The sequence below is a fragment of the Schistocerca piceifrons genome, chromosome 1, assembly GCF_021461385.2.
Source record: "Schistocerca piceifrons isolate TAMUIC-IGC-003096 chromosome 1, iqSchPice1.1, whole genome shotgun sequence".
NCBI lineage: Eukaryota > Metazoa > Arthropoda > Insecta > Orthoptera > Acrididae > Schistocerca > Schistocerca piceifrons.
This window is the reverse complement of record NC_060138.1, coordinates 396,862,511-396,889,849: the sequence shown is the minus strand read 5'-3', so window position 1 is coordinate 396,889,849 and position 27,339 is coordinate 396,862,511. Positions and strand designations below refer to the sequence as shown.

Here is a 27,339-nt window from a genome sequence, read left to right as displayed (position 1 = left end):
CGACGGTCGTCTGTCCTCCAATTTGTGTGGTGTGAGCTGGCCTCGAAGCACCTAGTAAAGGCGCTTCGATGTGCGTGCCTTGTCGGTGGCGACTGCTAGGATGTAACTTTGATTGAGGTGATAGTCCTTGACTGTCGTCATCCGGAATGGAATATGTGTCAAGCATACTGGTGCACGCGCCGATTGTAGGCGATAACGGTCGAAAAGCACCGCTGTTGTCCCACCTGGGTCAATCTCACGCAAAGTGGCGATACGGTGAATCAGGATTGCCGCACATTTGTGGGGAAAGTCAATGAGTCCAAGGCGACTATCGACTTTTGGCAGTGTACAAGTCTGTGCATCAACTTTGAATAGTGCACGCCGCCACAATAGGCAATATACTGTTTGTGAGATGGCTCTGCTGGTTTGTTTCGGTAGCGTAAGGAGTTGTGCTACATACCATGCCCGTGATAGGATGTAAGTATTAATCAGTTGGATTCGTTGATGGAGGTCGAGTCGTTGATCAGTGTGACTCACGCAAAGTCCTCTGATGCGCGTGAGAATCCGCCTGCACGTGAGTGTTAACATGCGCTGTGGACAGGCAGTCACCTCAAGACCCAAGATACGTTGTTCCCCTACAATCCGGTAGCATGGGCGTTCGATGGTCAATGATCGTGGTCCTAGTGGGATTAGCACCATTTTGTTGGATTTTAACATGGCACCGGATGCTCGTTCATAAACGTGGAGGACTCGGCGAACCGAATCGATGTCCCTGGCGTTTGCTACAAACACACCTACACCATCCGCCTACGCCACACTGCGGAAGGTGACGCCTGGGAAAGGAACACCATCGACCATCCGTCCGATGTCACGCAGCATGGGGTACAGCGCCAAAGCGATAAAATACACTGACAAGGGACACCCTTGTCGAACTGATCGTCTGATGGAAATTGGTCGTGATCTGCAACCGTTCACAATGATTGTGGAATTTGCTCCATCCAAGAAGTGCCGGATGACTCTTATGAAGTGCTCCCCGAAACCCATCCGCTACATAACGGCCAGCAGGTAGGATGGGAGACCCTATCGGAGGCACCGGCGAAATCTAGGGATCAATTGCAGCCGGGGTTCGAGCGTCGGCGGTGGGTGAGTAAGACAGCATCACGGTATATAGAAGCAGCGGTGAAGGTGGTTCGATTCGAAACGCCACATGATTGAGTGGGACAAAGTACCTTATTCATTCCCTGTTTAAGACGTGAAGCCACACTTCGTGCCACCAACTTATAATCAGTGTTAAGAACGGTGATGGGACGTACGTCTTTAGCCCATCAGTGACCTGTGACCTTTGGATTAAAGCCAATATGTACAGCTAGAAAATCGGCGGGTAGCTCGCAACCAGCAAAAATCTCCTCGCACATTTTGCAGAAGCGGTCTCCTAACAGGCCGGAAAACCTAGCACTTCGATTAGTGCTGGAATGGCACAATCGAAGGGCGGTATCCTTGCGGAGTACCGCCAGAGATGAAAAACCGCAGTGTCAGGGCCTAAATGCTTGCAGCGTGTGCGTTCCACATGAGGGAGTGACATACGGTGGTGCGGGCTGATATGGCAACAGGCGACCGTCGAAAACATCGCAAAAGCAAGTGCCGGAAGGAACGACAATATACGAGAGCACTCGTCAACAGCCCAGTACTACCCTCCATGTCGAGGAGTAAACTGCGACTCCTATTTGAACGCCGCTAGCTGCCAGGGCAGTGGAGAAGCCGTGAGGCCGCCCCACAGCAGCGTCAGGCCGGTGCGAGCTATACTGGCGCGAGCTACACCTAGCCGAGTGCTTACGTCGTCCACCACCTACTGCATATGTGTGTGTGCGTGTGTACACACGTATTCTGCGTGCGTGCGGCGGCGACGACGACGACGTTCGCGAGGAGCTAAGGTTATAACTCCAAACAATTTAATTAAAATTATCTGTGACCAGACCATAAGAGACGCTAACGAGGCATCCGAAGGCACTGTCCTGCGCCCCCATAATTTACCAGCCTAGCGTAATGCGGCTGCAAGTGCGGTCCGGCTAACCGCAAAAAAAAAAAAAAAAAAAAAAATTACTTAAGATAATCTTAAATTAATTAAAAGAAATCGTGGTGTGTAAGCAACTAACTACTGGGCACATCAACAACTACGACAAGTTTTGCTACCAGCGGAATATCTGATCACTGCAGAATGTTAACCCATTTCAGGCTGTGTTTTAATTAATTTTAGGTGGGCCGATCCCGGCGGTACTGCAATGCCGGGCCAACCCGCTACAGAGGTGGAGCAAGCCCCTAGCACTCCGTCAGAAGCCAAAAATGAGTTTAATATTCTGGTCGTGTGATGCAGGACGTATCAGATATTAAGCTGATAAGAACAGATACTACACTTTTTTTCCCTCCTACCTCCCCTATAGCCCTACCTTTTCCTCTCCAAAAATGCCGCCATCCTCTAGTGTCGACGCAGCACGTAAAGCAGGGTGTTGTTAGTAGCAAGACTTATTGCCATAAACCGAAAATAAAAGCGGAGGCATACTCTGCTATGCCTCAGGGGGCGACGACACACTACTCAGAAACACACCTCCCTCTGCAGGTGTGAGGCAAGTGATGATTTTAAAAACTAAATAGAAAGAAATAAATAAAGACAGAAATGAAGGCAAAATAAAAAAAAAAACAGCGACGCAGCACACTCAAACGAACTGGCGAGATAATCCCATCGCCCATAGAATTAACAAAGTAATAATCCTCTAAGATAGATTATGCGTTTTCCAATTTTCCAATAATTTTTCATACAAGGTTCACACAATTCGCATGTTACCAATTTTCATATTATCAGTATCACAGAACAGTCTACTCTAGTGATGCCCAGAAGGCCAATATCAAATCTGGGGTATGGGTAAGTCAAGGGTAGTTTGAAAGTCCGAGTGACAAAGATCCAGGGGTACACTCAGGCAATTCTAATACGAGGTGCCTTAGTTAGCCCGGAACACCTTTTGATAACCATGAACCATTGCAACTTTAAGAAATCTTGCAAAAGTAATGGTATATTTCCGGTCAGATTCCGCCAGGCGATGCTGGCTCCAAAGGTAGTCCATGAAAGAGACAGCATCTGCGAGGCAAAGGTCATAGATCGTGAAAATGGTTTGGCCCAAGAGACACACCATTGCGTTACGTCGTGTTCGGGGGTTGGTCTGAATACCAGGGTTAAGGAACCAGTCGACTGACACATAGTCCAGTGTAGTCCCACCGATCAGCGTTAATAGCACACGTGCAAGGTCCCACACTTCTGTGACGTGAGGGCATAGGAGACGATGCTCTCTGGTGTCTACGTCACCACATCGGCCGCAAGCAGCCGAGGGCCATAGGAGGATGGCCGCCAGGCGATGATTAGTGGGTATTAAATTGTTTACAACGCGATACCATAGCGCTGAAACTTCTGTGGGAAGGGCTAGGTGGTTGATATTAGCCCAAGCGTGGTGCCAGATGACCGACGGTCGTCTGTCCTCCAATTTGTGTGGTGTGAGCTGGCCTCGAAGCACCTAGTAAAGGCGCTTCGATGTGCGTGCCTTGTCGGTGGCGACTGCTAGGATGTAACTTTGATTGAGGTGATAGTCCTTGACTGTCGTCATCCGGAATGGAATATGTGTCAAGCATACTGGTGCACGCGCCGATTGTAGGCGATAACGGTCGAAAAGCACCGCTGTTGTCCCACCTGGGTCAATCTCACGCAAAGTGGCGATACGGTGAATCAGGATTGCCGCACATTTGTGGGGAAAGTCAATGAGTCCAAGGCGACTATCGACTTTTGGCAGTGTACAAGTCTGTGCATCAACTTTGAATAGTGCACGCCGCCACAATAGGCAATATACTGTTTGTGAGATGGCTCTGCTGGTTTGTTTCGGTAGCGTAAGGAGTTGTGCTACATACCATGCCCGTGATAGGATGTAAGTATTAATCAGTTGGATTCGTTGATGGAGGTCGAGTCGTTGATCAGTGTGACTCACGCAAAGTCCTCTGATGCGCGTGAGAATCCGCCTGCACGTGAGTGTTAACATGCGCTGTGGACAGGCAGTCACCTCAAGACCCAAGATACGTTGTTCCCCTACAATCCGGTAGCATGGGCGTTCGATGGTCAATGATCGTGGTCCTAGTGGGATTAGCACCATTTTGTTGGATTTTAACATGGCACCGGATGCTCGTTCATAAACGTGGAGGACTCGGCGAACCGAATCGATGTCCCTGGCGTTTGCTACAAACACACCTACACCATCCGCCTACGCCACACTGCGGAAGGTGACGCCTGGGAAAGGAACACCATCGACCATCCGTCCGATGTCACGCAGCATGGGGTACAGCGCCAAAGCGATAAAATACACTGACAAGGGACACCCTTGTCGAACTGATCGTCTGATGGAAATTGGTCGTGATCTGCAACCGTTCACAATGATTGTGGAATTTGCTCCATCCAAGAAGTGCCGGATGACTCTTATGAAGTGCTCCCCGAAACCCATCCGCTACATAACGGCCAGCAGGTAGGATGGGAGACCCTATCGGAGGCACCGGCGAAATCTAGGGATCAATTGCAGCCGGGGTTCGAGCGTCGGCGGTGGGTGAGTAAGACAGCATCACGGTATATAGAAGCAGCGGTGAAGGTGGTTCGATTCGAAACGCCACATGATTGAGTGGGACAAAGTACCTTATTCATTCCCTGTTTAAGACGTGAAGCCACACTTCGTGCCACCAACTTATAATCAGTGTTAAGAACGGTGATGGGACGTACGTCTTTAGCCCATCAGTGACCTGTGACCTTTGGATTAAAGCCAATATGTACAGCTAGAAAATCGGCGGGTAGCTCGCAACCAGCAAAAATCTCCTCGCACATTTTGCAGAAGCGGTCTCCTAACAGGCCGGAAAACCTAGCACTTCGATTAGTGCTGGAATGGCACAATCGAAGGGCGGTATCCTTGCGGAGTACCGCCAGAGATGAAAAACCGCAGTGTCAGGGCCTAAATGCTTGCAGCGTGTGCGTTCCACATGAGGGAGTGACATACGGTGGTGCGGGCTGATATGGCAACAGGCGACCGTCGAAAACATCGCAAAAGCAAGTGCCGGAAGGAACGACAATATACGAGAGCACTCGTCAACAGCCCAGTACTACCCTCCATGTCGAGGAGTAAACTGCGACTCCTATTTGAACGCCGCTAGCTGCCAGGGCAGTGGAGAAGCCGTGAGGCCGCCCCACAGCAGCGTCAGGCCGGTGCGAGCTATACTGGCGCGAGCTACACCTAGCCGAGTGCTTACGTCGTCCACCACCTACTGCATATGTGTGTGTGCGTGTGTACACACGTATTCTGCGTGCGTGCGGCGGCGACGACGACGACGACGTTCGCGAGGAGCTAAGGTTATAACTCCAAACAATTTAATTAAAATTATCTGTGACCAGACCATAAGAGATGCTAACGAGGCATCCGAAGGCACTGTCCTGTGCCCCCATAAATTACCAGCCTAGCGTAATGCGGCTGCGAGTGCGGTCCGGCTAACCGCAAAAAAAAAAAAAAAAAAAAATTACTTAAGATAATCTTAAATTAATTAAAAGAAATCGTGGTGTGTAAGCAACTAACTACTGGGCACATCAACAACTACGACAAGTTTTGCTACCAGCGGAATATCTGATCACTGCAGAATGTTAACCCATTTCAGGCTGTGTTTTAATTAATTTTAGGTGGGCCGATCCCGGCGGTACTGCAATGCCGGGCCAACCCGCTACAGAGGTGGAGCAAGCCCCTAGCACTCCGTCAGAAGCCAAAAATGAGTTTAATATTCTGGTCGTGTGATGCAGGACGTATCAGATATTAAGCTGATAAGAACAGATACTACACTTTTTTTCCCTCCTACCTCCCCTATAGCCCTACCTTTTCCTCTCCAAAAATGCCGCCATCCTCTAGTGTCGACGCAGCACGTAAAGCAGGGTGTTGTTAGTAGCAAGACTTATTGCCATAAACCGAAAATAAAAGCGGAGGCATACTCTGCTATGCCTCAGGGGGCGACGACACACTACTCAGAAACACACCTCCCTCTGCAGGTGTGAGGCAAGTGATGATTTTAAAAACTAAATAGAAAGAAATAAATAAAGACAGAAATGAAGGCAAAATAAAAAAAAAAACAGCGACGCAGCACACTCAAACGAACTGGCGAGATAATCCCATCGCCCATAGAATTAACAAAGTAATAATCCTCTAAGATAGATTATGCGTTTTCCAATTTTCCAATAATTTTTCATACAAGGTTCACACAATTCGCATGTTACCAATTTTCATATTATCAGTATCACAGAACAGTCTACTCTAGTGATGCCCAGAAGGCCAATATCAAATCTGGGGTATGGGTAAGTCAAGGGTAGTTTGAAAGTCCGAGTGACAAAGATCCAGGGGTACACTCAGGCAATTCTAATACGAGGTGCCTTAGTTAGCCCGGAACACCTTTTGATAACCATGAACCATTGCAACTTTAAGAAATCTTGCAAAAGTAATGGTATATTTCCGGTCAGATTCCGCCAGGCGATGCTGGCTCCAAAGGTAGTCCATGAAAGAGACAGCATCTGCGAGGCAAAGGTCATAGATCGTGAAAATGGTTTGGCCCAAGAGACACACCATTGCGTTACGTCGTGTTCGGGGGTTGGTCTGAATACCAGGGTTAAGGAACCAGTCGACTGACACATAGTCCAGTGTAGTCCCACCGATCAGCGTTAATAGCACACGTGCAAGGTCCCACACTTCTGTGACGTGAGGGCATAGGAGACGATGCTCTCTGGTGTCTACGTCACCACATCGGCCGCAAGCAGCCGAGGGCCATAGGAGGATGGCCGCCAGGCGATGATTAGTGGGTATTAAATTGTTTACAACGCGATACCATAGCGCTGAAACTTCTGTGGGAAGGGCTAGGTGGTTGATATTAGCCCAAGCGTGGTGCCAGATGACCGACGGTCGTCTGTCCTCCAATTTGTGTGGTGTGAGCTGGCCTCGAAGCACCTAGTAAAGGCGCTTCGATGTGCGTGCCTTGTCGGTGGCGACTGCTAGGATGTAACTTTGATTGAGGTGATAGTCCTTGACTGTCGTCATCCGGAATGGAATATGTGTCAAGCATACTGGTGCACGCGCCGATTGTAGGCGATAACGGTCGAAAAGCACCGCTGTTGTCCCACCTGGGTCAATCTCACGCAAAGTGGCGATACGGTGAATCAGGATTGCCGCACATTTGTGGGGAAAGTCAATGAGTCCAAGGCGACTATCGACTTTTGGCAGTGTACAAGTCTGTGCATCAACTTTGAATAGTGCACGCCGCCACAATAGGCAATATACTGTTTGTGAGATGGCTCTGCTGGTTTGTTTCGGTAGCGTAAGGAGTTGTGCTACATACCATGCCCGTGATAGGATGTAAGTATTAATCAGTTGGATTCGTTGATGGAGGTCGAGTCGTTGATCAGTGTGACTCACGCAAAGTCCTCTGATGCGCGTGAGAATCCGCCTGCACGTGAGTGTTAACATGCGCTGTGGACAGGCAGTCACCTCAAGACCCAAGATACGTTGTTCCCCTACAATCCGGTAGCATGGGCGTTCGATGGTCAATGATCGTGGTCCTAGTGGGATTAGCACCATTTTGTTGGATTTTAACATGGCACCGGATGCTCGTTCATAAACGTGGAGGACTCGGCGAACCGAATCGATGTCCCTGGCGTTTGCTACAAACACACCTACACCATCCGCCTACGCCACACTGCGGAAGGTGACGCCTGGGAAAGGAACACCATCGACCATCCGTCCGATGTCACGCAGCATGGGGTACAGCGCCAAAGCGATAAAATACACTGACAAGGGACACCCTTGTCGAACTGATCGTCTGATGGAAATTGGTCGTGATCTGCAACCGTTCACAATGATTGTGGAATTTGCTCCATCCAAGAAGTGCCGGATGACTCTTATGAAGTGCTCCCCGAAACCCATCCGCTACATAACGGCCAGCAGGTAGGATGGGAGACCCTATCGGAGGCACCGGCGAAATCTAGGGATCAATTGCAGCCGGGGTTCGAGCGTCGGCGGTGGGTGAGTAAGACAGCATCACGGTATATAGAAGCAGCGGTGAAGGTGGTTCGATTCGAAACGCCACATGATTGAGTGGGACAAAGTACCTTATTCATTCCCTGTTTAAGACGTGAAGCCACACTTCGTGCCACCAACTTATAATCAGTGTTAAGAACGGTGATGGGACGTACGTCTTTAGCCCATCAGTGACCTGTGACCTTTGGATTAAAGCCAATACGTACAGCTAGAAAATCGGCGGGTAGCTCGCAACCAGCAAAAATCTCCTCGCACATTTTGCAGAAGCGGTCTCCTAACAGGCCGGAAAACCTAGCACTTCGATTAGTGCTGGAATGGCACAATCGAAGGGCGGTATTCTTGCGGAGTACCGCCAGAGATGAAAAACCGCAGTGTCAGGGCCTAAATGCTTGCAGCGTGTGCGTTCCACATGAGGGAGTGACATACGGTGGTGCGGGCTGATATGGCAACAGGCGACCGTCGAAAACATCGCAAAAGCAAGTGCCGGAAGGAACGACAATATACGAGAGCACTCGTCAACAGCCCAGTACTACCCTCCATGTCGAGGAGTAAACTGCGACTCCTATTTGAACGCCGCTAGCTGCCAGGGCAGTGGAGAAGCCGTGAGGCCGCCCCACAGCAGCGTCAGGCCGGTGCGAGCTATACTGGCGCGAGCTACACCTAGCCGAGTGCTTACGTCGTCCACCACCTACTGCATATGTGTGTGTGCGTGTGTACACACGTATTCTGCGTGCGTGCGGCGGCGACGACGACGACGTTCGCGAGGAGCTAAGGTTATAACTCCAAAGAATTTAATTAAAATTATCTGTGAACAGACCATAAGAGACGCTAACGAGGCATCCGAAGGCACTGTCCTGTGCCCCCATAAATTACCAGCCTAGCGTAATGCGGCTGCAAGTGCGGTCCGGCTAACCGCAAAAAAAAAAAAAAAAATTACTTAAGATAATCTTAAATTAATTAAAAGAAATCGTGGTGTGTAAGCAACTAACTACTGGGCACATCAACAACTACGACAAGTTTTGCTACCAGCGGAATATCTGATCACTGCAGAATGTTAACCCATTTCAGGCTGTGTTTTAATTAATTTTAGGTGGGCCGATCCCGGCGGTACTGCAATGCCGGGCCAACCCGCTACAGAGGTGGAGCAAGCCCCTAGCACTCCGTCAGAAGCCAAAAATGAGTTTAATATTCTGGTCGTGTGATGCAGGACGTATCAGATATTAAGCTGATAAGAACAGATACTACACTTTTTTTCCCTCCTACCTCCCCTATAGCCCTACCTTTTCCTCTCCAAAAATGCCGCCATCCTCTAGTGTCGACGCAGCACGTAAAGCAGGGTGTTGTTAGTAGCAAGACTTATTGCCATAAACCGAAAATAAAAGCGGAGGCATACTCTGCTATGCCTCAGGGGGCGACGACACACTACTCAGAAACACACCTCCCTCTGCAGGTGTGAGGCAAGTGATGATTTTAAAAACTAAATAGAAAGAAATAAATAAAGACAGAAATGAAGGCAAAATAAAAAAAAAAACAGCGACGCAGCACACTCAAACGAACTGGCGAGATAATCCCATCGCCCATAGAATTAACAAAGTAATAATCCTCTAAGATAGATTATGCGTTTTCCAATTTTCCAATAATTTTTCATACAAGGTTCACACAATTCGCATGTTACCAATTTCCATATTATCAGTATCACAGAACAGTCTACTCTAGTGATGCCCAGAAGGCCAATATCAAATCTGGGGTATGGGTAAGTCAAGGGTAGTTTGAAAGTCCGAGTGACAAAGATCCAGGGGTACACTCAGGCAATTCTTATACGAGGTGCCTTAGTTAGCCCGGAACACCTTTTGATAACCATGAACCATTGCAACTTTAAGAAATCTTGCAAAAGTAATGGTATATTTCCGGTCAGATTCCGCCAGGCGATGCTGGCTCCAAAGGTAGTCCATGAAAGAGACAGCATCTGCGAGGCAAAGGTCATAGATCGTGAAAATGGTTTGGTCCAAGAGACACACCATTGCGTTACGTCGTGTTCGGGGGTTGGTCTGAATACCAGGGTTAAGGAACCAGTCGACTGACACATAGTCCAGTGTAGTCCCACCGATCAGCGTTAATAGCACACGTGCAAGGTCCCACACTTCTGTGACGTGAGGGCATAGGAGACGATGCTCTCTGGTGTCTACGTCACCACATCGGCCGCAAGCAGCCGAGGGCCATAGGAGGATGGCCGCCAGGCGATGATTAGTGGGTATTAAATTGTTTACAACGCGATACCATAGCGCTGAAACTTCTGTGGGAAGGGCTAGGTGGTTGATATTAGCTCAAGCGTGGTGCCAGATGACCGACGGTCGTCTGTCCTCCAATTTGTGTGGTGTGAGCTGGCCTCGAAGCGCCTAGTAAAGGCGCTTCGATGTGCGTGCCTTGTCGGTGGCCACTGCTAGGATGTAACTTTGATTGAGGTGATAGTCCTTGACTGTCGTCATCCGGAATGGAATATGTGTCAAGCATACTGGTGCACGCGCCGATTGTAGGCGATAACGGTCGAAAAGCACCGCTGTTGTCCCACCTGGGTCAATCTCACGCAAAGTGGCGATACGGTGAATCAGGATTGCCGCACATTTGTGGGGAAAGTCAATGAGTCCAAGGCGACTATCGACTTTTGGCAGTGTACAAGTCTGTGCATCAACTTTGAATAGTGCACGCCGCCACAATAGGCAATATACTGTTTGTGAGATGGCTCTGCTGGTTTGTTTCGGTAGCGTAAGGAGTTGTGCTACATACCATGCCCGTGATAGGATGTAAGTATTAATCAGTTAGATTCGTTGATGGAGGTCGAGTCGTTGATCAGTGTGACTCACGCAAAGTCCTCTGATGCGCGTGAGAATCCGCCTGCACGTGAGTGTTAACATGCGCTGTGGACAGGCAGTCACCTCAAGACCCAAGATACGTTGTTCCCCTACAATCCGGTAGCATGGGCGTTCGATGGTCAATGATCGTGGTCCTAGTGGGATTAGCACCATTTTGTTGGATTTTAACATGGCACCGGATGCTCGTTCATAAACGTGGAGGACTCGGCGAACCGAATCGATGTCCCTGGCGTTTGCTACAAACACACCTACACCATCCGCCTACGCCACACTGCGGAAGGTGACGCCTGGGGAAGGAACACCATCGACCATCCGTCCGATGTCACGCAGCATGGGGTACAGCGCCAAAGCGATAAAATACACTGACAAGGGACACCCTTGTCGAACTGATCGTCTGATGGAAATTGGTCGTGATCTGCAACCGTTCACAATGATTGTGGAATTTGCTCCATCCAAGAAGTGCCGGATGACTCTTATGAAGTGCTCCCCGAAACCCATCCGCTACATAACGGCCAGCAGGTAGGATGGGAGACCCTATCGGAGGCACCGGCGAAATCTAGGGATCAATTGCAGCCGGGGTTCGAGCGTCGGCGGTGGGTGAGTAAGACAGCATCACGGTATATAGAAGCAGCGGTGAAGGTGGTTCGATTCGAAACGCCACATGATTGAGTGGGACAAAGTACCTTATTCATTCCCTGTTTAAGACGTGAAGCCACACTTCGTGCCACCAACTTATAATCAGTGTTAAGAACGGTGATGGGACGTACGTCTTTAGCCCATCAGTGACCTGTGACCTTTGGATTAAAGCCAATACGTACAGCTAGAAAATCGGCGGGTAGCTCGCAACCAGCAAAAATCTCCTCGCACATTTTGCAGAAGCGGTCTCCTAACAGGCCGGAAAACCTAGCACTTCGATTAGTGCTGGAATGGCACAATCGAAGGGCGGTATTCTTGCGGAGTACCGCCAGAGATGAAAAACCGCAGTGTCAGGGCCTAAATGCTTGCAGCGTGTGCGTTCCACATGAGGGAGTGACATACGGTGGTGCGGGCTGATATGGCAACAGGCGACCGTCGAAAACATCGCAAAAGCAAGTGCCGGAAGGAACGACAATATACGAGAGCACTCGTCAACAGCCCAGTACTACCCTCCATGTCGAGGAGTAAACTGCGACTCCTATTTGAACGCCGCTAGCTGCCAGGGCAGTGGAGAAGCCGTGAGGCCGCCCCACAGCAGCGTCAGGCCGGTGCGAGCTATACTGGCGCGAGCTACACCTAGCCGAGTGCTTACGTCGTCCACCACCTACTGCATATGTGTGTGTGCGTGTGTACACACGTATTCTGCGTGCGTGCGGCGGCGACGACGACGACGTTCGCGAGGAGCTAAGGTTATAACTCCAAAGAATTTAATTAAAATTATCTGTGAACAGACCATAAGAGACGCTAACGAGGCATCCGAAGGCACTGTCCTGTGCCCCCATAAATTACCAGCCTAGCGTAATGCGGCTGCAAGTGCGGTCCGGCTAACCGCAAAAAAAAAAAAAAAATTACTTAAGATAATCTTAAATTAATTAAAAGAAATCGTGGTGTGTAAGCAACTAACTACTGGGCACATCAACAACTACGACAAGTTTTGCTACCAGCGGAATATCTGATCACTGCAGAATGTTAACCCATTTCAGGCTGTGTTTTAATTAATTTTAGGTGGGCCGATCCCGGCGGTACTGCAATGCCGGGCCAACCCGCTACAGAGGTGGAGCAAGCCCCTAGCACTCCGTCAGAAGCCAAAAATGAGTTTAATATTCTGGTCGTGTGATGCAGGACGTATCAGATATTAAGCTGATAAGAACAGATACTACACTTTTTTTCCCTCCTACCTCCCCTATAGCCCTACCTTTTCCTCTCCAAAAATGCCGCCATCCTCTAGTGTCGACGCAGCACGTAAAGCAGGGTGTTGTTAGTAGCAAGACTTATTGCCATAAACCGAAAATAAAAGCGGAGGCATACTCTGCTATGCCTCAGGGGGCGACGACACACTACTCAGAAACACACCTCCCTCTGCAGGTGTGAGGCAAGTGATGATTTTAAAAACTAAATAGAAAGAAATAAATAAAGACAGAAATGAAGGCAAAATAAAAAAAAAAACAGCGACGCAGCACACTCAAACGAACTGGCGAGATAATCCCATCGCCCATAGAATTAACAAAGTAATAATCCTCTAAGATAGATTATGCGTTTTCCAATTTTCCAATAATTTTTCATACAAGGTTCACACAATTCGCATGTTACCAATTTCCATATTATCAGTATCACAGAACAGTCTACTCTAGTGATGCCCAGAAGGCCAATATCAAATCTGGGGTATGGGTAAGTCAAGGGTAGTTTGAAAGTCCGAGTGACAAAGATCCAGGGGTACACTCAGGCAATTCTTATACGAGGTGCCTTAGTTAGCCCGGAACACCTTTTGATAACCATGAACCATTGCAACTTTAAGAAATCTTGCAAAAGTAATGGTATATTTCCGGTCAGATTCCGCCAGGCGATGCTGGCTCCAAAGGTAGTCCATGAAAGAGACAGCATCTGCGAGGCAAAGGTCATAGATCGTGAAAATGGTTTGGTCCAAGAGACACACCATTGCGTTACGTCGTGTTCGGGGGTTGGTCTGAATACCAGGGTTAAGGAACCAGTCGACTGACACATAGTCCAGTGTAGTCCCACCGATCAGCGTTAATAGCACACGTGCAAGGTCCCACACTTCTGTGACGTGAGGGCATAGGAGACGATGCTCTCTGGTGTCTACGTCACCACATCGGCCGCAAGCAGCCGAGGGCCATAGGAGGATGGCCGCCAGGCGATGATTAGTGGGTATTAAATTGTTTACAACGCGATACCATAGCGCTGAAACTTCTGTGGGAAGGGCTAGGTGGTTGATATTAGCTCAAGCGTGGTGCCAGATGACCGACGGTCGTCTGTCCTCCAATTTGTGTGGTGTGAGCTGGCCTCGAAGCGCCTAGTAAAGGCGCTTCGATGTGCGTGCCTTGTCGGTGGCCACTGCTAGGATGTAACTTTGATTGAGGTGATAGTCCTTGACTGTCGTCATCCGGAATGGAATATGTGTCAAGCATACTGGTGCACGCGCCGATTGTAGGCGATAACGGTCGAAAAGCACCGCTGTTGTCCCACCTGGGTCAATCTCACGCAAAGTGGCGATACGGTGAATCAGGATTGCCGCACATTTGTGGGGAAAGTCAATGAGTCCAAGGCGACTATCGACTTTTGGCAGTGTACAAGTCTGTGCATCAACTTTGAATAGTGCACGCCGCCACAATAGGCAATATACTGTTTGTGAGATGGCTCTGCTGGTTTGTTTCGGTAGCGTAAGGAGTTGTGCTACATACCATGCCCGTGATAGGATGTAAGTATTAATCAGTTAGATTCGTTGATGGAGGTCGAGTCGTTGATCAGTGTGACTCACGCAAAGTCCTCTGATGCGCGTGAGAATCCGCCTGCACGTGAGTGTTAACATGCGCTGTGGACAGGCAGTCACCTCAAGACCCAAGATACGTTGTTCCCCTACAATCCGGTAGCATGGGCGTTCGATGGTCAATGATCGTGGTCCTAGTGGGATTAGCACCATTTTGTTGGATTTTAACATGGCACCGGATGCTCGTTCATAAACGTGGAGGACTCGGCGAACCGAATCGATGTCCCTGGCGTTTGCTACAAACACACCTACACCATCCGCCTACGCCACACTGCGGAAGGTGACGCCTGGGGAAGGAACACCATCGACCATCCGTCCGATGTCACGCAGCATGGGGTACAGCGCCAAAGCGATAAAATACACTGACAAGGGACACCCTTGTCGAACTGATCGTCTGATGGAAATTGGTCGTGATCTGCAACCGTTCACAATGATTGTGGAATTTGCTCCATCCAAGAAGTGCCGGATGACTCTTATGAAGTGCTCCCCGAAACCCATCCGCTACATAACGGCCAGCAGGTAGGATGGGAGACCCTATCGGAGGCACCGGCGAAATCTAGGGATCAATTGCAGCCGGGGTTCGAGCGTCGGCGGTGGGTGAGTAAGACAGCATCACGGTATATAGAAGCAGCGGTGAAGGTGGTTCGATTCGAAACGCCACATGATTGAGTGGGACAAAGTACCTTATTCATTCCCTGTTTAAGACGTGAAGCCACACTTCGTGCCACCAACTTATAATCAGTGTTAAGAACGGTGATGGGACGTACGTCTTTAGCCCATCAGTGACCTGTGACCTTTGGATTAAAGCCAATACGTACAGCTAGAAAATCGGCGGGTAGCTCGCAACCAGCAAAAATCTCCTCGCACATTTTGCAGAAGCGGTCTCCTAACAGGCCGGAAAACCTAGCACTTCGATTAGTGCTGGAATGGCACAATCGAAGGGCGGTATTCTTGCGGAGTACCGCCAGAGATGAAAAACCGCAGTGTCAGGGCCTAAATGCTTGCAGCGTGTGCGTTCCACATGAGGGAGTGACATACGGTGGTGCGGGCTGATATGGCAACAGGCGACCGTCGAAAACATCGCAAAAGCAAGTGCCGGAAGGAACGACAATATACGAGAGCACTCGTCAACAGCCCAGTACTACCCTCCATGTCGAGGAGTAAACTGCGACTCCTATTTGAACGCCGCTAGCTGCCAGGGCAGTGGAGAAGCCGTGAGGCCGCCCCACAGCAGCGTCAGGCCGGTGCGAGCTATACTGGCGCGAGCTACACCTAGCCGAGTGCTTACGTCGTCCACCACCTACTGCATATGTGTGTGTGCGTGTGTACACACGTATTCTGCGTGCGTGCGGCGGCGACGACGACGACGTTCGCGAGGAGCTAAGGTTATAACTCCAAACAATTTAATTAAAATTATCTGTGACCAGACCATAAGAGACGCTAACGAGGCATCCGAAGGCACTGTCCTGTGCCCCCATAAATTACCAGCCTAGCGTAATGCGGCTGCAAGTGCGGTCCGGCTAACCGCAAAAAAAAAAAAAAAATTACTTAAGATAATCTTAAATTAATTAAAAGAAATCGTGGTGTGTAAGCAACTAACTACTGGGCACATCAACAACTACGACAAGTTTTGCTACCAGCGGAATATCTGATCACTGCAGAATGTTAACCCATTTCAGGCTGTGTTTTAATTAATTTTAGGTGGGCCGATCCCGGCGGTACTGCAATGCCGGGCCAACCCGCTACAGAGGTGGAGCAAGCCCCTAGCACTCCGTCAGAAGCCAAAAATGAGTTTAATATTCTGGTCGTGTGATGCAGGACGTATCAGATATTAAGCTGATAAGAACAGATACTACACTTTTTTTCCCTCCTACCTCCCCTATAGCCCTACCTTTTCCTCTCCAAAAATGCCGCCATCCTCTAGTGTCGACGCAGCACGTAAAGCAGGGTGTTGTTAGTAGCAAGACTTATTGCCATAAACCGAAAATAAAAGCGGAGGCATACTCTGCTATGCCTCAGGGGGCGACGACACACTACTCAGAAACACACCTCCCTCTGCAGGTGTGAGGCAAGTGATGATTTTAAAAACTAAATAGAAAGAAATAAATAAAGACAGAAATGAAGGCAAAATAAAAAAAAAAAACAGCGACGCAGCACACTCAAACGAACTGGCGAGATAATCCCATCGCCCATAGAATTAACAAAGTAATAATCCTCTAAGATAGATTATGCGTTTTCCAATTTTCCAATAATTTTTCATACAAGGTTCACACAATTCGCATGTTACCAATTTCCATATTATCAGTATCACAGAACAGTCTACTCTAGTGATGCCCAGAAGGCCAATATCAAATCTGGGGTATGGGTAAGTCAAGGGTAGTTTGAAAGTCCGAGTGACAAAGATCCAGGGGTACACTCAGGCAATTCTTATACGAGGTGCCTTAGTTAGCCCGGAACACCTTTTGATAACCATGAACCATTGCAACTTTAAGAAATCTTGCAAAAGTAATGGTATATTTCCGGTCAGATTCCGCCAGGCGATGCTGGCTCCAAAGGTAGTCCATGAAAGAGACAGCATCTGCGAGGCAAAGGTCATAGATCGTGAAAATGGTTTGGTCCAAGAGACACACCATTGCGTTACGTCGTGTTCGGGGGTTGGTCTGAATACCAGGGTTAAGGAACCAGTCGACTGACACATAGTCCAGTGTAGTCCCACCGATCAGCGTTAATAGCACACGTGCAAGGTCCCACACTTCTGTGACGTGAGGGCATAGGAGACGATGCTCTCTGGTGTCTACGTCACCACATCGGCCGCAAGCAGCCGAGGGCCATAGGAGGATGGCCGCCAGGCGATGATTAGTGGGTATTAAATTGTTTACAACGCGATACCATAGCGCTGAAACTTCTGTGGGAAGGGCTAGGTGGTTGATATTAGCCCAAGCGTGGTGCCAGATGACCGACGGTCGTCTGTCCTCCAATTTGTGTGGTGTGAGCTGGCCTCGAAGCGCCTAGTAAAGGCGCTTCGATGTGCGTGCCTTGTCGGTGGCCACTGCTAGGATGTAACTTTGATTGAGGTGATAGTCCTTGACTGTCGTCATCCGGAATGGAATATGTGTCAAGCATACTGGTGCACGCGCCGATTGTAGGCGATAACGGTCGAAAAGCACCGCTGTTGTCCCACCTGGGTCAATCTCACGCAAAGTGGCGATACGGTGAATCAGGATTGCCGCACATTTATGGGGAAAGTCAATGAGTCCAAGGCGACTATCGACTTTTGGCAGTGTACAAGTCTGTGCATCAACTTTGAATAGTGCACGCCGCCACAATAGGCAATATACTGTTTGTGAGATGGCTCTGCTGGTTTGTTTCGGTAGCGTAAGGAGTTGTGCTACATACCATGCCCGTGATAGGATGTAAGTATTAATCAGTTAGATTCGTTGATGGAGGTCGAGTCGTTGATCAGTGTGACTCACGCAAAGTCCTCTGATGCGCGTGAGAATCCGCCTGCACGTGAGTGTTAACATGCGCTGTGGACAGGCAGTCACCTCAAGACCCAAGATACGTTGTTCCCCTACAATCCGGTAGCATGGGCGTTCGATGGTCAATGATCGTGGTCCTAGTGGGATTAGCACCATTTTGTTGGATTTTAACATGGCACCGGATGCTCGTTCATAAACGTGGAGGACTCGGCGAACCGAATCGATGTCCCTGGCGTTTGCTACAAACACACCTACACCATCCGCCTACGCCACACTGCGGAAGGTGACGCCTGGGAAAGGAACACCATCGACCATCCGTCCGATGTCACGCAGCATGGGGTACAGCGCCAAAGCGATAAAATACACTGACAAGGGACACCCTTGTCGAACTGATCGTCTGATGGAAATTGGTCGTGATCTGCAACCGTTCACAATGATTGTGGAATTTGCTCCATCCAAGAAGTGCCGGATGACTCTTATGAAGTGCTCCCCGAAACCCATCCGCTACATAACGGCCAGCAGGTAGGATGGGAGACCCTATCGGAGGCACCGGCGAAATCTAGGGATCAATTGCAGCCGGGGTTCGAGCGTCGGCGGTGGGTGAGTAAGACAGCATCACGGTATATAGAAGCAGCGGTGAAGGTGGTTCGATTCGAAACGCCACATGATTGAGTGGGACAAAGTACCTTATTCATTCCCTGTTTAAGACGTGAAGCCACACTTCGTGCCACCAACTTATAATCAGTGTTAAGAACGGTGATGGGACGTACGTCTTTAGCCCATCAGTGACCTGTGACCTTTGGATTAAAGCCAATACGTACAGCTAGAAAATCGGCGGGTAGCTCGCAACCAGCAAAAATCTCCTCGCACATTTTGCAGAAGCGGTCTCCTAACAGGCCGGAAAACCTAGCACTTCGATTAGTGCTGGAATGGCACAATCGAAGGGCGGTATTCTTGCGGAGTACCGCCAGAGATGAAAAACCGCAGTGTCAGGGCCTAAATGCTTGCAGCGTGTGCGTTCCACATGAGGGAGTGACATACGGTGGTGCGGGCTGATATGGCAACAGGCGACCGTCGAAAACATCGCAAAAGCAAGTGCCGGAAGGAACGACAATATACGAGAGCACTCGTCAACAGCCCAGTACTACCCTCCATGTCGAGGAGTAAACTGCGACTCCTATTTGAACGCCGCTAGCTGCCAGGGCAGTGGAGAAGCCGTGAGGCCGCCCCACAGCAGCGTCAGGCCGGTGCGAGCTATACTGGCGCGAGCTACACCTAGCCGAGTGCTTACGTCGTCCACCACCTACTGCATATGTGTGTGTGCGTGTGTACACACGTATTCTGCGTGCGTGCGGCGGCGACGACGACGACGTTCGCGAGGAGCTAAGGTTATAACTCCAAAGAATTTAATTAAAATTATCTGTGACCAGACCATAAGAGACGCTAACGAGGCATCCGAAGGCACTGTCCTGTGCCCCCATAAATTACCAGCCTAGCGTAATGCGGCTGCAAGTGCGGTCCGGCTAACCGCAAAAAAAAAAAAAAAAAATTACTTAAGATAATCTTAAATTAATTAAAAGAAATCGTGGTGTGTAAGCAACTAACTACTGGGCACATCAACAACTACGACAAGTTTTGCTACCAGCGGAATATCTGATCACTGCAGAATGTTAACCCATTTCAGGCTGTGTTTTAATTAATTTTAGGTGGGCCGATCCCGGCGGTACTGCAATGCCGGGCCAACCCGCTACAGAGGTGGAGCAAGCCCCTAGCACTCCGTCAGAAGCCAAAAATGAGTTTAATATTCTGGTCGTGTGATGCAGGACGTATCAGATATTAAGCTGATAAGAACAGATACTACACTTTTTTTCCCTCCTACCTCCCCTATAGCCCTACCTTTTCCTCTCCAAAAATGCCGCCATCCTCTAGTGTCGACGCAGCACGTAAAGCAGGGTGTTGTTAGTAGCAAGACTTATTGCCATAAACCGAAAATAAAAGCGGAGGCATACTCTGCTATGCCTCAGGGGGCGACGACACACTACTCAGAAACACACCTCCCTCTGCAGGTGTGAGGCAAGTGATGATTTTAAAAACTAAATAGAAAGAAATAAATAAAGACAGAAATGAAGGCAAAATAAAAAAAAAAAACAGCGACGCAGCACACTCAAACGAACTGGCGAGATAATCCCATCGCCCATAGAATTAACAAAGTAATAATCCTCTAAGATAGATTATGCGTTTTCCAATTTTCCAATAATTTTTCATACAAGGTTCACACAATTCGCATGTTACCAATTTCCATATTATCAGTATCACAGAACAGTCTACTCTAGTGATGCCCAGAAGGCCAATATCAAATCTGGGGTATGGGTAAGTCAAGGGTAGTTTGAAAGTCCGAGTGACAAAGATCCAGGGGTACACTCAGGCAATTCTTATACGAGGTGCCTTAGTTAGCCCGGAACACCTTTTGATAACCATGAACCATTGCAACTTTAAGAAATCTTGCAAAAGTAATGGTATATTTCCGGTCAGATTCCGCCAGGCGATGCTGGCTCCAAAGGTAGTCCATGAAAGAGACAGCATCTGCGAGGCAAAGGTCATAGATCGTGAAAATGGTTTGGTCCAAGAGACACACCATTGCGTTACGTCGTGTTCGGGGGTTGGTCTGAATACCAGGGTTAAGGAACCAGTCGACTGACACATAGTCCAGTGTAGTCCCACCGATCAGCGTTAATAGCACACGTGCAAGGTCCCACACTTCTGTGACGTGAGGGCATAGGAGACGATGCTCTCTGGTGTCTACGTCACCACATCGGCCGCAAGCAGCCGAGGGCCATAGGAGGATGGCCGCCAGGCGATGATTAGTGGGTATTAAATTGTTTACAACGCGATACCATAGCGCTGAAACTTCTGTGGGAAGGGCTAGGTGGTTGATATTAGCCCAAGCGTGGTGCCAGATGACCGACGGTCGTCTGTCCTCCAATTTGTGTGGTGTGAGCTGGCCTCGAAGCGCCTAGTAAAGGCGCTTCGATGTGCGTGCCTTGTCGGTGGCCACTGCTAGGATGTAACTTTGATTGAGGTGATAGTCCTTGACTGTCGTCATCCGGAATGGAATATGTGTCAAGCATACTGGTGCACGCGCCGATTGTAGGCGATAACGGTCGAAAAGCACCGCTGTTGTCCCACCTGGGTCAATCTCACGCAAAGTGGCGATACGGTGAATCAGGATTGCCGCACATTTATGGGGAAAGTCAATGAGTCCAAGGCGACTATCGACTTTTGGCAGTGTACAAGTCTGTGCATCAACTTTGAATAGTGCACGCCGCCACAATAGGCAATATACTGTTTGTGAGATGGCTCTGCTGGTTTGTTTCGGTAGCGTAAGGAGTTGTGCTACATACCATGCCCGTGATAGGATGTAAGTATTAATCAGTTAGATTCGTTGATGGAGGTCGAGTCGTTGATCAGTGTGACTCACGCAAAGTCCTCTGATGCGCGTGAGAATCCGCCTGCACGTGAGTGTTAACATGCGCTGTGGACAGGCAGTCACCTCAAGACCCAAGATACGTTGTTCCCCTACAATCCGGTAGCATGGGCGTTCGATGGTCAATGATCGTGGTCCTAGTGGGATTAGCACCATTTTGTTGGATTTTAACATGGCACCGGATGCTCGTTCATAAACGTGGAGGACTCGGCGAACCGAATCGATGTCCCTGGCGTTTGCTACAAACACACCTACACCATCCGCCTACGCCACACTGCGGAAGGTGACGCCTGGGAAAGGAACACCATCGACCATCCGTCCGATGTCACGCAGCATGGGGTACAGCGCCAAAGCGATAAAATACACTGACAAGGGACACCCTTGTCGAACTGATCGTCTGATGGAAATTGGTCGTGATCTGCAACCGTTCACAATGATTGTGGAATTTGCTCCATCCAAGAAGTGCCGGATGACTCTTATGAAGTGCTCCCCGAAACCCATCCGCTACATAACGGCCAGCAGGTAGGATGGGAGACCCTATCGGAGGCACCGGCGAAATCTAGGGATCAATTGCAGCCGGGGTTCGAGCGTCGGCGGTGGGTGAGTAAGACAGCATCACGGTATATAGAAGCAGCGGTGAAGGTGGTTCGATTCGAAACGCCACATGATTGAGTGGGACAAAGTACCTTATTCATTCCCTGTTTAAGACGTGAAGCCACACTTCGTGCCACCAACTTATAATCAGTGTTAAGAACGGTGATGGGACGTACGTCTTTAGCCCATCAGTGACCTGTGACCTTTGGATTAAAGCCAATACGTACAGCTAGAAAATCGGCGGGTAGCTCGCAACCAGCAAAAATCTCCTCGCACATTTTGCAGAAGCGGTCTCCTAACAGGCCGGAAAACCTAGCACTTCGATTAGTGCTGGAATGGCACAATCGAAGGGCGGTATTCTTGCGGAGTACCGCCAGAGATGAAAAACCGCAGTGTCAGGGCCTAAATGCTTGCAGCGTGTGCGTTCCACATGAGGGAGTGACATACGGTGGTGCGGGCTGATATGGCAACAGGCGACCGTCGAAAACATCGCAAAAGCAAGTGCCGGAAGGAACGACAATATACGAGAGCACTCGTCAACAGCCCAGTACTACCCTCCATGTCGAGGAGTAAACTGCGACTCCTATTTGAACGCCGCTAGCTGCCAGGGCAGTGGAGAAGCCGTGAGGCCGCCCCACAGCAGCGTCAGGCCGGTGCGAGCTATACTGGCGCGAGCTACACCTAGCCGAGTGCTTACGTCGTCCACCACCTACTGCATATGTGTGTGTGCGTGTGTACACACGTATTCTGCGTGCGTGCGGCGGCGACGACGACGACGTTCGCGAGGAGCTAAGGTTATAACTCCAAAGAATTTAATTAAAATTATCTGTGACCAGACCATAAGAGACGCTAACGAGGCATCCGAAGGCACTGTCCTGTGCCCCCATAAATTACCAGCCTAGCGTAATGCGGCTGCAAGTGCGGTCCGGCTAACCGCAAAAAAAAAAAAAAAAAATTACTTAAGATAATCTTAAATTAATTAAAAGAAATCGTGGTGTGTAAGCAACTAACTACTGGGCACATCAACAACTACGACAAGTTTTGCTACCAGCGGAATATCTGATCACTGCAGAATGTTAACCCATTTCAGGCTGTGTTTTAATTAATTTTAGGTGGGCCGATCCCGGCGGTACTGCAATGCCGGGCCAACCCGCTACAGAGGTGGAGCAAGCCCCTAGCACTCCGTCAGAAGCCAAAAATGAGTTTAATATTCTGGTCGTGTGATGCAGGACGTATCAGATATTAAGCTGATAAGAACAGATACTACACTTTTTTTCCCTCCTACCTCCCCTATAGCCCTACCTTTTCCTCTCCAAAAATGCCGCCATCCTCTAGTGTCGACGCAGCACGTAAAGCAGGGTGTTGTTAGTAGCAAGACTTATTGCCATAAACCGAAAATAAAAGCGGAGGCATACTCTGCTATGCCTCAGGGGGCGACGACACACTACTCAGAAACACACCTCCCTCTGCAGGTGTGAGGCAAGTGATGATTTTAAAAACTAAATAGAAAGAAATAAATAAAGACAGAAATGAAGGCAAAATAAAAAAAAAAACAGCGACGCAGCACACTCAAACGAACTGGCGAGATAATCCCATCGCCCATAGAATTAACAAAGTAATAATCCTCTAAGATAGATTATGCGTTTTCCAATTTTCCAATAATTTTTCATACAAGGTTCACACAATTCGCATGTTACCAATTTCCATATTATCAGTATCACAGAACAGTCTACTCTAGTGATGCCCAGAAGGCCAATATCAAATCTGGGGTATGGGTAAGTCAAGGGTAGTTTGAAAGTCCGAGTGACAAAGATCCAGGGGTACACTCAGGCAATTCTTATACGAGGTGCCTTAGTTAGCCCGGAACACCTTTTGATAACCATGAACCATTGCAACTTTAAGAAATCTTGCAAAAGTAATGGTATATTTCCGGTCAGATTCCGCCAGGCGATGCTGGCTCCAAAGGTAGTCCATGAAAGAGACAGCATCTGCGAGGCAAAGGTCATAGATCGTGAAAATGGTTTGGTCCAAGAGACACACCATTGCGTTACGTCGTGTTCGGGGGTTGGTCTGAATACCAGGGTTAAGGAACCAGTCGACTGACACATAGTCCAGTGTAGTCCCACCGATCAGCGTTAATAGCACACGTGCAAGGTCCCACACTTCTGTGACGTGAGGGCATAGGAGACGATGCTCTCTGGTGTCTACGTCACCACATCGGCCGCAAGCAGCCGAGGGCCATAGGAGGATGGCCGCCAGGCGATGATTAGTGGGTATTAAATTGTTTACAACGCGATACCATAGCGCTGAAACTTCTGTGGGAAGGGCTAGGTGGTTGATATTAGCTCAAGCGTGGTGCCAGATGACCGACGGTCGTCTGTCCTCCAATTTGTGTGGTGTGAGCTGGCCTCGAAGCGCCTAGTAAAGGCGCTTCGATGTGCGTGCCTTGTCGGTGGCCACTGCTAGGATGTAACTTTGATTGAGGTGATAGTCCTTGACTGTCGTCATCCGGAATGGAATATGTGTCAAGCATACTGGTGCACGCGCCGATTGTAGGCGATAACGGTCGAAAAGCACCGCTGTTGTCCCACCTGGGTCAATCTCACGCAAAGTGGCGATACGGTGAATCAGGATTGCCGCACATTTGTGGGGAAAGTCAATGAGTCCAAGGCGACTATCGACTTTTGGCAGTGTACAAGTCTGTGCATCAACTTTGAATAGTGCACGCCGCCACAATAGGCAATATACTGTTTGTGAGATGGCTCTGCTGGTTTGTTTCGGTAGCGTAAGGAGTTGTGCTACATACCATGCCCGTGATAGGATGTAAGTATTAATCAGTTAGATTCGTTGATGGAGGTCGAGTCGTTGATCAGTGTGACTCACGCAAAGTCCTCTGATGCGCGTGAGAATCCGCCTGCACGTGAGTGTTAACATGCGCTGTGGACAGGCAGTCACCTCAAGACCCAAGATACGTTGTTCCCCTACAATCCGGTAGCATGGGCGTTCGATGGTCAATGATCGTGGTCCTAGTGGGATTAGCACCATTTTGTTGGATTTTAACATGGCACCGGATGCTCGTTCATAAACGTGGAGGACTCGGCGAACCGAATCGATGTCCCTGGCGTTTGCTACAAACACACCTACACCATCCGCCTACGCCACACTGCGGAAGGTGACGCCTGGGGAAGGAACACCATCGACCATCCGTCCGATGTCACGCAGCATGGGGTACAGCGCCAAAGCGATAAAATACACTGACAAGGGACACCCTTGTCGAACTGATCGTCTGATGGAAATTGGTCGTGATCTGCAACCGTTCACAATGATTGTGGAATTTGCTCCATCCAAGAAGTGCCGGATGACTCTTATGAAGTGCTCCCCGAAACCCATCCGCTACATAACGGCCAGCAGGTAGGATGGGAGACCCTATCGGAGGCACCGGCGAAATCTAGGGATCAATTGCAGCCGGGGTTCGAGCGTCGGCGGTGGGTGAGTAAGACAGCATCACGGTATATAGAAGCAGCGGTGAAGGTGGTTCGATTCGAAACGCCACATGATTGAGTGGGACAAAGTACCTTATTCATTCCCTGTTTAAGACGTGAAGCCACACTTCGTGCCACCAACTTATAATCAGTGTTAAGAACGGTGATGGGACGTACGTCTTTAGCCCATCAGTGACCTGTGACCTTTGGATTAAAGCCAATACGTACAGCTAGAAAATCGGCGGGTAGCTCGCAACCAGCAAAAATCTCCTCGCACATTTTGCAGAAGCGGTCTCCTAACAGGCCGGAAAACCTAGCACTTCGATTAGTGCTGGAATGGCACAATCGAAGGGCGGTATTCTTGCGGAGTACCGCCAGAGATGAAAAACCGCAGTGTCAGGGCCTAAATGCTTGCAGCGTGTGCGTTCCACATGAGGGAGTGACATACGGTGGTGCGGGCTGATATGGCAACAGGCGACCGTCGAAAACATCGCAAAAGCAAGTGCCGGAAGGAACGACAATATACGAGAGCACTCGTCAACAGCCCAGTACTACCCTCCATGTCGAGGAGTAAACTGCGACTCCTATTTGAACGCCGCTAGCTGCCAGGGCAGTGGAGAAGCCGTGAGGCCGCCCCACAGCAGCGTCAGGCCGGTGCGAGCTATACTGGCGCGAGCTACACCTAGCCGAGTGCTTACGTCGTCCACCACCTACTGCATATGTGTGTGTGCGTGTGTACACACGTATTCTGCGTGCGTGCGGCGGCGACGACGACGACGTTCGCGAGGAGCTAAGGTTATAACTCCAAACAATTTAATTAAAATTATCTGTGACCAGACCATAAGAGACGCTAACGAGGCATCCGAAGGCACTGTCCTGTGCCCCCATAAATTACCAGCCTAGCGTAATGCGGCTGCAAGTGCGGTCCGGCTAACCGCAAAAAAAAAAAAAAAAATTACTTAAGATAATCTTAAATTAATTAAAAGAAATCGTGGTGTGTAAGCAACTAACTACTGGGCACATCAACAACTACGACAAGTTTTGCTACCAGCGGAATATCTGATCACTGCAGAATGTTAACCCATTTCAGGCTGTGTTTTAATTAATTTTAGGTGGGCCGATCCCGGCGGTACTGCAATGCCGGGCCAACCCGCTACAGAGGTGGAGCAAGCCCCTAGCACTCCGTCAGAAGCCAAAAATGAGTTTAATATTCTGGTCGTGTGATGCAGGACGTATCAGATATTAAGCTGATAAGAACAGATACTACACTTTTTTTCCCTCCTACCTCCCCTATAGCCCTACCTTTTCCTCTCCAAAAATGCCGCCATCCTCTAGTGTCGACGCAGCACGTAAAGCAGGGTGTTGTTAGTAGCAAGACTTATTGCCATAAACCGAAAATAAAAGCGGAGGCATACTCTGCTATGCCTCAGGGGGCGACGACACACTACTCAGAAACACACCTCCCTCTGCAGGTGTGAGGCAAGTGATGATTTTAAAAACTAAATAGAAAGAAATAAATAAAGACAGAAATGAAGGCAAAATAAAAAAAAAAAACAGCGACGCAGCACACTCAAACGAACTGGCGAGATAATCCCATCGCCCATAGAATTAACAAAGTAATAATCCTCTAAGATAGATTATGCGTTTTCCAATTTTCCAATAATTTTTCATACAAGGTTCACACAATTCGCATGTTACCAATTTCCATATTATCAGTATCACAGAACAGTCTACTCTAGTGATGCCCAGAAGGCCAATATCAAATCTGGGGTATGGGTAAGTCAAGGGTAGTTTGAAAGTCCGAGTGACAAAGATCCAGGGGTACACTCAGGCAA

At 49.1% G+C, this 27,339-nt stretch overlaps 8 pseudogenes; all 8 read right to left on the bottom strand.

The window, feature by feature from the left end:
* Positions 1 to 2,228: 2,228 nt before the first annotated feature.
* On the bottom strand, positions 2,229 to 2,441 carry LOC124720352 (annotated as a pseudogene).
* Positions 2,442 to 5,717: 3,276 nt separating this feature from the next.
* On the bottom strand, positions 5,718 to 5,930 carry LOC124720345 (annotated as a pseudogene).
* A 3,269-nt stretch (positions 5,931 to 9,199) lies between these two features.
* LOC124720342 lies at positions 9,200 to 9,412 on the bottom strand (annotated as a pseudogene).
* A 3,268-nt stretch (positions 9,413 to 12,680) lies between these two features.
* LOC124720338 lies at positions 12,681 to 12,893 on the bottom strand (annotated as a pseudogene).
* A 3,268-nt stretch (positions 12,894 to 16,161) lies between these two features.
* Positions 16,162 to 16,374, bottom strand: LOC124720334 (annotated as a pseudogene).
* Positions 16,375 to 19,645: 3,271 nt separating this feature from the next.
* On the bottom strand, positions 19,646 to 19,858 carry LOC124720323 (annotated as a pseudogene).
* Positions 19,859 to 23,129: 3,271 nt separating this feature from the next.
* Positions 23,130 to 23,342, bottom strand: LOC124720320 (annotated as a pseudogene).
* Positions 23,343 to 26,611: 3,269 nt separating this feature from the next.
* LOC124720313 lies at positions 26,612 to 26,824 on the bottom strand (annotated as a pseudogene).
* Between the last annotated feature and the right edge of the window lie 515 nt (positions 26,825 to 27,339).